Source organism: Opisthocomus hoazin, chromosome 27, assembly GCF_030867145.1.
Source record: "Opisthocomus hoazin isolate bOpiHoa1 chromosome 27, bOpiHoa1.hap1, whole genome shotgun sequence".
Taxonomy (NCBI): Eukaryota; Metazoa; Chordata; class Aves; order Opisthocomiformes; family Opisthocomidae; genus Opisthocomus; species Opisthocomus hoazin.
The window spans coordinates 315,014-329,614 of NC_134440.1; the positions used below are offsets into that span (position 1 = coordinate 315,014).

At 51.3% G+C, this 14,601-nt stretch overlaps 1 protein-coding gene across 10 annotated transcripts in view; it reads left to right on the top strand.

Annotated features, from left to right (window-relative positions):
- GATAD2A (GATA zinc finger domain containing 2A) overlaps positions 1 to 14,601 on the top strand; it is a 67,690-nt gene that overhangs the window by 25,652 nt on the left and 27,437 nt on the right. For all 10 annotated transcript variants that reach the window (XM_075443917.1, XM_075443916.1, XM_075443918.1 and 7 more), the window contains one exon: positions 6,792 to 6,866. The gene's annotated coding sequence lies outside the window, so the exon portion shown is untranslated. The remainder of the gene's footprint in view (positions 1 to 6,791; positions 6,867 to 14,601) is intronic.

Consider the following 14,601-nt stretch of genomic DNA (forward strand, 5'->3'; position numbering starts at 1 on the left):
TCTCTCACTTAACACCCGTTTCACAGTGTAGACTGCTAATTGTAAAATTAATGACAAAAATAATGATTTCTCTGTTTCACTCATGGGCTTCCCTAATTCCTTAGCATACCTCTTTGTTCCTTTGAATGGGAACGTGACCTTGCTTAAATGCTTTTGTACAAGGGAATACAGCTCTCAAACCCAAAGCAAACCTGAACTGGTCTGCCCCAAGGGTTGCTCTAAGGTTGACTTTATCTAGACATACCAGCTTTTGTAGCTCACTTTATAATACCTTGTTCTCACTTGTATGAAACTGGAATGTCTTAGAGCTGTTTCTTTGTGGACTTTTTGAGGAATATCTGATTTTTCGGAGATTTGCTGAGGAACCTGCCTCCCCCTCCGCCCCCATTTGAAGACGTGAGTTGTGTTATAAGTGAAAAGCAAGCTGCACGCTTGCGTCTGCTGGAGCCCACGGTGGTGCAGCCCTGGACAGTCCCGGGTGTTTCTGTTCACGAGTAGCCAACCAAACTGTGAGCTGGGTGTTCTGAGCCTGCCCGATCTCCTGAATCAACCCACAGAGAAGTGCGCTCCGGTCTGTGCTGAGCTGGGACTCGGCACAGGGCTGGCCAGCGTTGCGTTGTCCACGTAGCGTCTGTAAACTCTGCTGCGCTTGCTGTGGGCGCTTCAGGGCTGCGAACTGCTGAGCAGGACAGCAGTAACTGGGTGCTCCAGGCTGTGGTTACAGAAAGCCAGATTTGCAAGGTCTTGAATGGCAAGGCTTCCTGGAAGAAAACAATATTGCAGTTAGTGTTGGTTTTTCTTCCTAAACTGCGTTATTGGAACCTCTTTATCTTTGCATCTTGCAGGTGTCCACACTTGGCTGAATCCTGGCTAATCTCAGTAGAAGCACAGGTAGATCGTGGGGCTGGCTTGGGGAGGGAGGAAGGAGCTTGGTAGGGGAATCGCCACCGAGATACTCCAGACTAAGGAACGAGAGAAGTCAAAATGCGTTTGCGCTTTGGTCTCAAAACAGTAAGTTTTGATTGCAAGAGATTAGATTATAGCAGTGCTTTTCTAAAGGTTCAGCCTGGATTTTCTGGAGAAAATTTACTCCACGATTTCCTGTTTTCATGCGGGCCGGTGCATGCGAGTGGCGAGATTGGGGAGTAAAGCTGGACTCTAGTTCTGCTAAATTGGTGTGGAGATCTGTATGGAGTGCTTTGCAGCTAGCGGAATTAGCGGCTCCTACTCTGCTAGATCCAGAAGTAAAGGCAGGGCTTCTCCTTGAAGGCCTGCGTGCCCTTCTGTGTGATCTGGCAGCCCTTGGTATCCACTTGGTATCCAGTAGAGAGCAAATGCTGGGAAACGAGTGCCCTCCAAAAGAAGGATGTGCTGGGCTGACGTGCCTGAAGAACAGCTCTTGCCAGTGAGTAGTTTTTCTATATCTGACTTCCTGCTGCTGTCTCCAGCGATGCCCTCGCCGGCGGGCGCAGCCTGTGGTCCCCGTCTGCCGACCGGCTTAACTAAAGGGTTACTGCAGCCCCCGGTTCCCCTGCCCTGAACGCAGGCATCGATGGGAAGGGTGTAATTATAAATGCTATTGATGGCCCGGGAGGGGAGTCGTGTGCTTTATCCCTGGCGCAGGAATTCAGGAGTGAGTGGGAGAGACTCTTAATTTGTAACAGGTTTGATTTGCAGTCTGACTCGTACACAACAAATGGGCAGCGGTGGTATTAATGAGCATCCAAGGAGCTCGTTTCCTTCCGCCAAGGTGGCACCCAGCTGGAGAGGCTGAACCCGAGGGGTGGCTGTGCAGGGTGTTTAGGAGCTTTCGCCTGAATCTTCAGGCAAGCAGAAAGTTAAAAAGCAATGCTTGAATATTTGGAGAAATAGCAACGTATGCCAGGTGCGGAATGGATCGGCACGTTCATGAAAAGCCAGGGAAGAGCTCTTCCACTCTGTGGTGGTTGCTCACCCCGTAGTGAAACGGGCACCATGACTGGTATTTCTATCCGATGGCTCTTCCTAGAGCTCTGTTCACATGTGTGCAGGGAGGAATCTGTGGGTCTGGAGCCTACCAACACGCTGTCAGCTGATATTTTGGTGCTTAAAAAACCCGATTTGATACCTTGAGTTCTCCTTCTAGACCAGTGAAGTCTTTGAAGACTTTACCCCTGTATTCAAAAATGTTTATGGAAGCAAAGCCTGAACACGCAGACGGAAGCGACCCCCTTGTCTGTCAATATTTAAATTGAAATGTGACTCCTTTTTTCTGCTGACCAGTTCACTCAGCCTTCCAGAAAGTACCGAAGTTTTCTTACCGCAGTTGTTTGAGGAGGTATGTACAGCAGCAGTGCTGAACTGTGGTACCTATGTCATCATTTCCATGCCTTAATCTTCTTATGGAATCCGTAGCTTGTCTTATTCTGAAAATGTAATGTTTTTAAAGCAGTTTTGCGGGCTAAATCTCTCTTGAATTTTGCTTCATCATAATTTTCCTAGATTGTGTTGATGGGATTCAGTAATTTCACTAAAAATGCGGTCCCTCTTATTCTGATCTACAACTTTCATCATCATTTCATAGAGAAAAAACCACTTCATGAATGACAAAGTAGACTCTGAGCAAATAGACCTGATTTCTGTTCTGGGGGGTTGGCAAGAGGTGCTGTTCAGCCTGGTGCCTGTTTAAGTGCTGGAACGTTTCACTTATTACCGCTGTAAAAAGTTACTGTGTCGGAATGAGAGCCGCAATTCTGTTTAAATGAAACACCACAGCTTTGACAGAGATGGGGGAGTGGTGGGATGCTGGAGACGTGGTTTCCTTGCGCGGTGGAGGGGCCGATGCAGGACCTACGAGACGGGTGGTGCGCGGTGTCCCGGTGGCTGGCAGAGCCCCGGCGGTGCCCTCGGACGACGGCAGCGCTGCACCAAAGCCACCGTACCTGCGGCTCGGGCGTCCAGCCCTGCGCGCCTTTTCTGCGGTGACTTTTCCTGATGGAAACACTGTCAAAACCTAGAGCAGCTGCTTGGACAGAGTTTCACTTCCGAGCATGAACTGTTTAACTGCCTGCTTCCTGGGAGGCTCCCTGAACAGACGCTTTAAGAGCGAATCCTTCAGGACTTCTTCATCAACAACCTGGATGAAGAGTTAGAGTGTACCCTCAGCAAGTTTGCTGATGACACCAAACTGGGAGGTGTGGTAGACACACCGGCAGGCTGGAGAGTTGGGCAGAGAGGAACCTGATGAGGTTCAACAAAGGCAAATGCAGGGTCCTGCACCTGGGGAGGAACAACCCCAGGCACCAGTACAGGCTGGGGCGGCCCTGCTGGAGAGCAGCTCTGCAGAGAGGGACTGGGAGTGCTGGGGGACGACAGGGTGACCATGAGCCAGCAGCGTGCCCTGGCTGCCAAGAAGGCCAATGGGATCCTGGGGTGCATGAGGAGGAGTGTGGGCAGCAGGTCAAGGGAGGTTCTCCTTCCCCTCTACACTGCCCTAGTGAGGCCCCATCTGCAGTGCTGTGTCCAGTGCTGGGCTCCCCAGTTCAAGAAAGATGAGGAGCTGCTGGAGAGAGTCCAACGGAGGGCTATGAGGATGAGGAGGGGACTGGAGCATCTCTGCTATGAGGAGAGGCTGAGGGAGCTGGGCTTGTTCAGCCTGGAGAAGAGAAGGCTGAGAGGGGACCTTCGAAATGCCTCTAAATATCTGCAGGGTGGGGGTCAGGAGGACGGGGCCAGACTCTGTTCAGTGGTGCCCAGCGACAGGACAAGGGGCACCGGGCACAAACTGGAGCAGAGGAAGCTCCAGCTGAACCCGAGGAAGAACTTCTTCCCTGTGAGGGTGACGGAGCCCTGGCCCAGGCTGCCCAGGGAGGCTGTGGAGTCTCCTTCTCTGGAGATATTCCAGCCCCGCCTGGCCGCGGTGCTGTGCCCCCTGCTCTGGGTGACCCTGCTTGGGCAGGGGGTTGGGCTGGGTGACCCACAGAGGGCCCTGCCAACCCCCCACCATTCTGTGATTCTGTGACATCTTTACAAGCACGTTCACCATTTTCCCTTAGCGGCGTGCGCTGCAAAAGCAAACTTCATCGTGGGGATGCGGGAGAAGGCTGAGCCGTGGATGGAGCCGGCTGCGGGGGGCCAGCACGGGGTCTGGTGCCTGCTGCCTCCCGGGACAGCTCGTTGCCAGCTCCCCGTCGGGTTTCGGTGGAAACTTCCAGGCGCTGAATGCAGGTCAGCGCGAGAGGGGCCCAGGTCCCGTGGCACTGAAGCGGTTAAACTGCTCTTCTGGTGTCCTTGCAGGATGCAAACTATTTTAGTCCCATGACACGAGCACTATGGGAGTTTAATGCTACAGTTCATTAAAAATGGACGCTGGCCGGAGCCTCAGGAATACGATTCGGTAGCTTGGGCTTCCCGCGTCCGGAGCACGTCAGAAGGAACGATCGCTGCTGAATCCTCCAAAACTCGGACGCGAGGTTGCTGCCGAACTCATTCGCGTCACCGTATTCCTCTTTGTCGGGGAAAACCGTTTGCGAAATGCAGGCTCCCTCTGCGCTGGGGGTGCCGTCTGTGCCGTCCTCCAGCAGAGCGGAGCCAGCTTCGGACGGAGACCGTGCAGAGCCGACGCCTGGAGGATCCTCCCCTCCCACCGCAACCTTTACCAGTCCCGCTCAGCAATTACCTCTACCGGCCAGAATAATTTCTATTTTATTATTTTTATTTTTTAATTTCCCCCCTCCCCAAGCAGTGTTACAACTCGTGGCTTCCTGCTAGCTGCAGTGGTGTCGTAGCTGCGACAGCCCTTGTCACAACCCGGTGCGCCGTGTGTGCTGTGTGTGGTGCTTTTTGTCGTCGTCAGTGATGAAGAAGTGTTTGTCCGTGTCGGAGCCAGATGCGTGAGGAGCAGCGTGGAAGTCCTGCCCTATCTGTCAGGTTTTATGGCACTGTTGAAGGCCCTGAAGTAGCTATCGCAGTGGTTTTCAATGGGCTTCTAATTAGAAAAGCGTTGGACTAATAGGATCAGTTATAATTAGCAAGACCTGCCCTCTAGATAGCTAATCAGGGACCGGAATACAGTTGCATATCCATTCATTAAGTTTCTATATCTGCACTTTTGTGGCAATTTGTTTAACCTGTTGGAACCTTACTTAAAATAGTAAAACAGAGAAGATGTTCTGGGCACGAGCTCCCGGCTTTTGGGACAAGATGACCTCGGAGCTCACTGGAGTCCGGTCGGGGGGGCACAGTTTGATCCTCGGGTGGGTGCCAAGGGGTGGCCCTGTTCAGCCCTCTTCCCCTGCCCGGAGAGGAGCCCTGGAAGTCAGTGAGCTGTTGTCCTGCCTTCTGGACAAAAGAAAATAGCTCTGCAACTTTTTGAGGAGGGAAGTGACTCAGTTCTTGGTGGCTTAGCAGAAATAAGAGGCCGAGCTTCCAAGGAGTCATCTTGGCAGCCAGTGTGCATCAGTTACTGTGCTCCACCTCCAGCCGTCTGTGCCGGGAGCCGACGCCGGCGCTGTGTCCGCACGCGCAGCCCCGTGCAGGACCCGCGGCTGGACCTGCGGTGTCGGCCGGCTGTGGGCTTTGTGCTGGGTCAGAGCAGGCTGTGGTGAGGGGCGTCTGGCTCGGCCCGTGCAGCTAACTGCCCGTCCAGTAGTACGGCGAAACCCGTCGATTTTTCTAACTGAGCAGTGTACACTGGCTGTAGGCTTGTTCCCTCGGTGTTTTCATAGAGAGGGAAGGTTTGGATATCGCATGCTGTATGCATAAGCTCATAAAAGGATTTTTGTGAAGCGTAAGCAAGTGTGGGCCAGCAGAACTTTTTCTGGAGAAAGCAGCAGATGAACACATGAGCGTGTTCTTTTAGAATTATTTTTATCTGCTGTCCTACAGGACAAGAACTTCTCAGAGGAGTCATTTCCCCCTCCTTTCTAAGCTTGACATGCATCTTCATGGAAAGCTTTTGCAGGGATCGGTGCTGTGGTCCCACGCGTGACCAGGAACAGGGGCACAACAGACTTGGTCCATGTTACGGGGTGTGGGCAGTGGTCGTACCCCACCCAGACCTCCGACCGTGTTTAACCGGTGCATCCAGCTTGGCATTAAAATTTGCTCTGATGTCTCTTAAGTGAAAATACCAAATTGTCACCGAATTGCTGAACTGAGTCCACGCGTGAGCACGTGTGTGACTGTGGTGTCACTTCCAAAGACTGCTCTCTTTGTGTCTCTCAATGTTCCTGCTACTGAAGTAGCATTACCTTCCTGTAGGTGACATTGGACAAGTATTGCCTTGTTTGCTGCATCTTACTAGCTATTAAGGTGCTCATCCGGTGGCCTGCTGGTTCGTTGGACAAATTCAAAGCTGAACGCAGCCGACAACCTTTGTGAAACAAGACTTTTCTTTTTTTGTCCATGTTTGTCCGTAAAGCAGCATGCCGTTTTAGCTAGTGTCACAGCCAATTTGGGGAAGAGTGCAGGAGCTTCTTCCTGAAGATGTGTGTTCAGGTGACGTTCTCCTGCATGCGCGCATGGACCCGTGCTGCTTTTCTCCATCCAAGGAGAATGGGGAGGTGGCACAGCGACTGCTTTGACTTGCCTGGAGCCAGCTCCTCTGGTACCGGCTGTTAGGATAAATACAGGTCTCCAGCTCCTGGAGGGAGGGTGTCGGTTAGAAACGGAACTGTCGGTGCCAGTGAGTGTTTGGGTCAAACCAGAGACAGCAAGAAGCGGTTGGAGGGCTGTCTCGCCAGCAAGCAGGTTGTGGGTGAAGGTGGTGGGCCTGTCACCGGGTGGACTGACCGGCTTGTTTCTTCCCTCAGGATCCTTGCTGCGGTTGCATTCAGCCACTCGGCCTGGTCAGGATCCCACCTGGAACCCATGAACTTCGCTGACAGGTAGGAGTTGTGAATCGGACAGAGGGTGAGTCTCTGATGCTGCACAGACACCCCCTCTCCCCCCGTTCGGTACTGAGAGTGGGGAGGTGGATTTGGCTTCTGCACCTTCAGCTCCTGCCTTGTCCAGGAGGACAAAGAGGAGCTGTAGAGGAGCTCTGAGATGCAACTCGGATGGGAATTTGGTTCCTCGGCTTTAACCAAAAGTCACCTTTCACTTAGCACTTAATCCACGCTCCGAAGTAGGTAAATCTCCCTAGCTTACCAAGGGCCGGAGAAGTTTCACTTCCTTTTGACTGGGCAGTCACAACAGCTGCACCACAGTGTCAGTCTTGAACGGGAGGAGAAGCAAAAGCAAACACACAGAAATTCCTCCCTTGAGATTTTCGGTGTATTTTGATCATTTGTGCAACCCCCAGAAGAAAAATTGTGAATGGAAGTGAAATTTCTGCCGATTTCTTGTAGCTCTGGCGATGCTCCAGTGGCGTAGCTAAGGTAGAGCTTCCTTGATCAGCTGTCCTGTGTGCGATGGTGCTCACCTCTCTCAGTGGATTGTCAAATGGAGCATTTTACAAATAGCACTTTAAGGGTTTATCCAATTTAAACAATGCATTTCCAAGGCTCCGGTGATCAATGTTAAGCTTTTCTGGTCTTCGCTCTGCTTCCAGTCTTAGTTTTCCTGGCGTTGGTGTTGAGGTCTCTGCTCATAGATTTACTCATTTGATTTACTGTGTTTTACCAGAGGCCACTTCAGAGCTAACATTGTGCGAGCCGTGAGCACCATGGATATTTTTTGGCTATTTGTTACCCAAGTTCACGAATCTTTCAAAGTAGTGCTCTCTTTCATCAGACCAACAGGCTGAATGACATAAACCCACCCTTCGTAATGATGTCGGTGGGAGATGGAGGAGTGGGAGTAACAGCGAGAGCAGCAGGGAGTACCACCCTTGGATGTCTTGACCATAGTCATGGAAATTTCTTAATCTGCTCTCTTGTTCAGTGAGTTCTCACTATAAAACACCTGTAAAACAGAACTCTGTGCTGTTGTAGAGCAGTGTGCGTAAATACGATCTTATTTTGCCAATTCAACTTACCTAAATACTGCATTTTGAACCGGAATTGAAACCGGTATTTAACGGCTGTCCTGCACGGAGGAATCGCTGTGATTTCTTTGGTAATACAAAGCCCAGACATGGTCATTAGCAGACTTCCTGCCCAGTAGTTTCTAGACAAAAATAGATCCATAAAACTTGGGGGAGAATTCAGGTCAAACAGATCCCTCGTGTAGTGGCTGTAAGTAGTACCCTCGAAAAACACGTCTTGAAACCAAAGCAGTGGACCTTAGAATTCACAGAATTTTTAAGGTCTCTTTTAAAAAATGAGAATATTGCTTGGTAGATAAGAAAATTTCTTAGGTGTTTCGGTCTGTCTTTTGGTACCTTGTCCTTTGTATCCACTGACAGCGGTTCCCTCAATGATCGTACTGAGGCTGTCTTAAATTACTTATCTTGGGTTGAACGTGAATCCAGAGCACAGCACTTCTTGGGCAGGAGAGATGCTGAGGACGGTTTGGATGGTCTGTGTGCAGAGAGCCTCCCTTGAAGTTTTAAAAATGCAGCAAAAAACTAGGAATTGCCAGTATTATAATATGCACAGCATGTGGTGCTGGAAAAGCTGATTGTTGTTGTGACTGAGTATTTAAGGATGCTAATTTTGCTGCTCTTGCATTAAAATAAATGAACCAACCTAGATCCCTCCTCTAATAAGAAGCATACATTAGATGGGAAGGGGGGTGGGAGAAGGGGAGAGGATCTGATTGCAATCTGCAGTGCCCTTACTTAATATTTAAATCTGTTCCCATCAAATAAAAGTTTAAATCAAGTTGTAGTCCTGTAAGTGGAAGGTTTTATTTTTGAGTCAAAATAAACAGTGGATAAACAATTTCTAATGAGGAGTTAATATCCGTGAGGATCGATGTGCTTGGGGAGTCCGAGCCTCGAGGAAAGGCAGAGTCTTGCTCAGCGAGGTGGAGTCAGGCCGTGTGCTTCTGATGATAGCTGGTGCCTTTGAACGAAACGCCTTTGATTTCGTCCTTCTCCGGCTGCCTCGCGTGAGGGTGGCCCAATCCCCCCGGCAGGTCAGGGCTGCCGCTGAGCCCACTGCCCGCGGAGCCGTGCAGCTCATTCCTGAAAGCTGCAGCTCCGGACCCCGGCCGCAGAGCAGCCGAAGAGCCGGCACCGCTGGCAGAGCTGGGAAGTGAGGGGCTTTCAGGCCGAATACTCTGAGTGAAGAACAGCAACACTAGTCAGAGGTATTCAGGGAAAAAAAACAGTTATTTTTATGCAGTTTTAAAAATTGCTTTATTATATTTTTTTCTAAGATCACCTTGATAGTGAACACTTCTCTAAAGTTCTTGCAAAATGTTAGTAGATCACTAGCAGCAACAGCTATTTTCCGTGTGCGCAGCTACGTTTCATAGAATCTATGTGGCACATGGAGCTTGCTGTGAAGAATCACGAACGCTTCTCTTGGTTGTACGGAGCACTCAGAGTGGTTAGGCTCCACGCTGCTTTAATAAACTGAGCCCAGCTCAGCCGCAGTAGGTTTGCTGGGTTTTTTTTAAGGTGAATTGACACAAATACTAGGGAAAGGAGGAGGGTGACTCCTGGTGCAGTGGGACTTGAAGTCCCGTTTCTGGCTAGCTGATCCACAGAGGTCCCTTCCAACCCCTAACATTCTGTGATTCATGTTTGTGGTGCTCAGGGCTCCACTTCGGTGCCTTTCTACAAACGTTTATCTGTTCATTTTAGTAAATATTTAGTCAAACCCAGGCTGAATTGCTTCCTACTGCGCTATAATGACTGCGAGCAGTTGCACCATGGGCACGGCGTGTGTCTCGGCGCCCGGGCCCTCGGATGGGAATAGAAAGCAGCTTCTGCGAGGCTCGAGGTGCGGGAGGAGCTGCCGTGGGTTCTCCCGTCCAAGCTGCGAGCAGCCGCGGGGTGTCCTGGCTGTTCGCAGGGCAGCGCAGCATCCCAGGACCCCGCGTTTGGGCCGTTTCCCCGCAGCGATTCGTGAGGCTGGTATCCCCGAAATGACGCTTTTCTGCCGGTGGACCGCTGCGCCGGGCAGGGACAGCATCGGAGAACTTCCCTGCGCTGCCTGCAGACGCCCGACACCCATGGCACGGGGGCAACTTCTGTGGGCTCCCTCGGCTTCTAATTGCAAGTACTTCACTGTCCTGAGCAAGCTCGGTTATTTCTTTTCCCCCCGAATGCTTAAAGAAGGGGGGAAATAACAACAGCGGTGCCGAAGGGAGGCCGGGCTGCGGTGGCCGGCTGGCCGGAGCACATGCGGCTGAGCAGCGTGGGAGCCCGGCGAGGGAAGGGTTAAGGGCTGCCATTTTGTTATGTAACACCCTTAATGGACATATCAGTGAATGGCACCAAAATGGCAGGGCTTAACCCTTGGTGGGCTGCAGAGCTCGGCCGGCCCCGGGGCCTGGAGCTGCCCCGCCGAGACCCCTCCTCTCGGCCCTGCTGCTGGAGGGGGCTGCAGGGCCTGCTGCTGCCTGGGTGGCATGGCATGGGAGTAATGGCTGAGAGCAAAGCGATCAGCCCACCTCTGCCTGCTGGTTGGGGCGTGCCTCGGGGAAAGGGGGGATTTTTGGTTGCCCACTTGAATTCAGGTGCGGGATGGTTCCCCTCCCGCCCCCCCCCCCCCCCCCCCCCCCCAACCTGCAAAATACCCAGCAGGACAGCATTCCTGTCCTACTACTCTTGCATAATTTGCTATTTAAAAAAAGAAAATCTAGTTCTTGCTTTGGCTTTCTGAAGTTTAATTTTCCAAGTACCTGTTTGACAGGGTGATGAGCTTCTCCGTGTGTGCAAGTGGAGGCACATTAGTACACGTGCATGCAGCAGCACACAGACACACATAAACACGTATATAGAGATTTTAATTACTTTTTCCAGGACATCTTACTCCTGGCTTTGTGATCAATGAGAATATAGGGCAAAAAACCCACTTAGGGCATAACAAGAAGTTAAGCTTGGTCGGAAGAGTGATTTCTTGTTGAAAGTTTTCACACCCTGCTATAAGAGACTAATTTCTGGGCATCATGGGGAGGGGGCGTGGGTGACCCATGGTGACGGCGTGGGCCATGCTTGCGGGCGGCCTGTCTGGTATGGGTATCGGGTCTGGGCTGCCTGTGGGTGACTGCTCAGAGCCGGTGAGTTTTTGATCGACTACCTTTAGAACATACTCGCTGGGGGACACTGAATATGTCTGAACCTCCCTGTTTGCTCTTCTGGAACCTTGTCTCATTGTCTTGTCTTCCCCTCCCCCCCTCTTTTGCTGTACAAGGTTGCAGGTCGTGCTGGGGCAGAGGGCTGCCGGTTGTTGCTTTTGGCTCCCAAGAGGAGCATGTGTCCCATGGCTGGAGGGGTTAGTGTGTGGCGCAGCGGGACCAGAGCCCGTCTGCAGGTGGTCTGTGCCGGACCCGTGTCTGCTGCCGGTGCTCGCCAGCGCTGCCGACGACTCCAGCAAAGCATTGGAATGTGATTTTAACTTCAGTCCTTTTAACTTCAAACTATCAAGCTGTGCTAAACAGTGAAAAGTGAGCAGAACTACTCTGTGGAGGAATCACTTGGAGTTTGTACGAGGAAGTTATGAATCATGAACGGGAGAGGAGGCAATAGGGATGACTCTGAATGTGATGTGGGGAAAAGTGGAAGTGTACATTACAAACAGCAAGCAACGCCTGCTTTTTTTTTTTTTCTTTTTTAATTGTGGTTTTGTCTTCATGTACCGTGTCGGTGTTCTCTGTGTGCTTGTGCATCAGACCTGTTTCGGCTGCCGCCCTGGCTGCCCGTTCATGCCCCGGTCAGGCAGCAGCCAGGTGAGCTGGGCACGGCTTCTGCAGCTGCTGGGGTTTATTCCAGGCTGGACTGTACATCTGGGAAAATCGGCACAAAGTAATTTATTTCCCAAGCCTTAAACTGGAACTTTGTGAGTTTTTTTCCTCTTCCGTAACTTTTCCCTGCAGTGGCAAAAGCAAGCAAGCAGGTGATCGCTGCAGCATCCCCAGCCCTTTGCCGGGGGACGGGCTGCGTGTCGCGCTACCCTACGCACCCCTGCTGGGAAAGACACTGGCTGGGCTAACCCAGGTTCGTGTTGTTGGTCTTGCTGCTCCCCTCTTTTGAAGGAGGAAGGGTTTGGAAGATGGCAAGAAGCTCTCTTGACCCTTTTTCCAATGGAAAGCACGCAAGTGGCATCGCAAGCGTACGCAATGTTGACCAGGCCAGCACAAATAGGTTGTGAATTCAGGAGGGTTTGGGTTTTTCCAGTTTGTCGCAGTGCTCGGAGGACAGTGGAGCTGCGTGGGGGAGCTTTTGACAGGACTGCAGGGTGACCAGCGTAATGGCCTGCAGTCTGAGGCGTTGACTGCGTTTTATGTGGTATACTGAACTGCCTCTTGAATTGATCCTAGTAGTTAATCTGTTACAGCAATAGCACTTACAGCTGAGTATTTGCTGCTTGGGTCCTGGGTGCTCCTCCCTGAGCTGTGCCATTCCATGTAATAAAAAGCAGAACCTTCCATAAGACTTAAAATTTACTGTGTAATCCTTACTTTCTCTTCCTCCTTTCAAATAAAAGGTGTAGTTGAGTTGAAGCGAAGCTGTTTGCTGTTCGTGTTGATCGGTTCCTGCAGCTGTTAATGGTGGAGAATCAGAAGTGGGGATTTCAGGAGTAGCTTCAGAAGTGACACGTTATCCTTGAAACAGCCTGGATACTTTGAAACATCCAGCTGATTTATTCTTGTCTAGTGGCATCGGTTGAAGATGCGATCTCAATAAATCCAGCAGACTGAAGGGCTGGTCACTGAGCGTTCTGGTGAGGTGCTGTTCAGCAGTGGTGGTCGAGTCTCATGAGATGACTGGCATGCCGTCCTCGGTGCTGGGCGTTAAGCAAATGGCAGGCTTTGCAGGCGGGAGGGAGTTTTCCTCCCGGGTGGGTTTGGGTTTCCCTTTCCTGCTCCCGTCGTGCGAGGAGCCCTCGCGTCCTCCCCAGGAACAAGGACACTGTCCCTGCCGGAGCCGGTCTCTTCAGGCGTGCTCTTCCTCCTCCTCTTCCAGGGCACCCGTCTGGCTTTAACCTTTTCCTACAGACCTGGAGTTCAGGCTGCTTCGGGAAGAGTTTTGCAGTCTGCTGTGTGACATGGGTCCTGCCAGGGACTCACCTAAACCGTACACCTGCTTCTCGGTGCCCTCTGACGGGTAGGAGACAGGGCCCATCAACCCAGTTGATTCCTATAAAAGTCTCTGACATTACTGGTTTTCGTCTCTTTTCCTGGAGAGGCAGAGTAGGCTTTTAAAGACAAATCCTGCTCATTATTTTATCCTTTTTGTCCTCTCCTTCTCTGTGCTACGTTAATTTTCCTTGAAGTCTCTCTGTATCTGTGTTAGCAAATTGTTTTCTGGTACTATTTCCTGAAAGGGTTAAAACTATTTTAGGGAGCTTGGTTTTAGGGTTCATCTACAATAAATAAGATTTAATTGCTCTTGTGGTAGGGGAACTGTGCAACCAGATCTCTCTGTTACGGCGTGCATAAACCTTGAGCCTGCACTGGCAATCTTCAGATTTAGCTGTAAAAATCGTACTGCAGTCTCGTCCCAAGGTCTTTCCACTAACGTAGATCTTCACAACATGCTCTTCCAGCTGTGCTGCAAGTGCTCCTCTCTAGCAATTGCTGTCCCCAGTTGCTGCTTTCCAGCCTACGTCGCTGCAACGAGACGCTGTGAATTTTCACCAAAAACTTGGACCGGCTTCTGGTTTGCAGAACAGCTGTCGGAGCAGCAGCACCGTTCCTCGAAGGAGAGCGAAGGTGTTGCTGTTTGACTGTGCGAGTAGGGAAGGCACGGGGAAGCTGGGGCCGTTTCCCGGTAAAGTTTGTCGGTGTCTGAAAAGGGGGTGATGGTTACACGAAGAAATGGCTGCTGCTAGTTCGTAAAGGAATGGCAGGGTGCAAGATGTGACGTCCTCGAGAATTTGTAATAGGAGAGGGCTTTGTTGGAAAGGTACATCGTGCATTTTCATCAAGGTTGTTAGTCTGTTCCGTCTGACCTTCGTAAGGAGCTTGTGCACAAGGGTTTGCCCCTGGAAATGCTCCGAGCGGGGTGCTCAGTGCCTGCCTCTCCCGTCACTCCCAGGTGAGCTGTCTTGGTTACCTGGAGAACAGGCGCCTGGTGAAATACTCAGGATGCATTACCTGTCTTGACGTTAGGATTTTGACTGTATTAATTTTTTTAATAAAACTTAGTGCTGATAAGATATTTGGATCGTTTCCAGCACTGGTGATGTTAATACAGGTGAGGAAGACTCCGCCGTGAGCGCGCAGAGTTCTGCCTGCCAGCTCTGCGTGTGCCGGTGCGTGAAACATCCCGCTGCAGCTCCGGATACTGCCTTCCCCCATCCTGGTCAGAACTGGGGAAGATGAAGGAGCAGAAACGCAGCGTTGTGTAAATGTTCCTAAAGTTTGGAGCCAGAGTGCCTGAAGTGCTGCGGCGGCTCTCGGATCGGCGCAGGCTGCTGGGTCGCTGCCCCTCACCCCGGCGAGGAGGGAGAATGCGAAGATACCGAAAAATGAACCCAGATCAGGCTCCTTTTCTTTTTTTAAGGAGGTTTCCTACTGACTAAGCAGTCTTGCTTCAAGAAAGTCGCTGTGATTAATGGCACA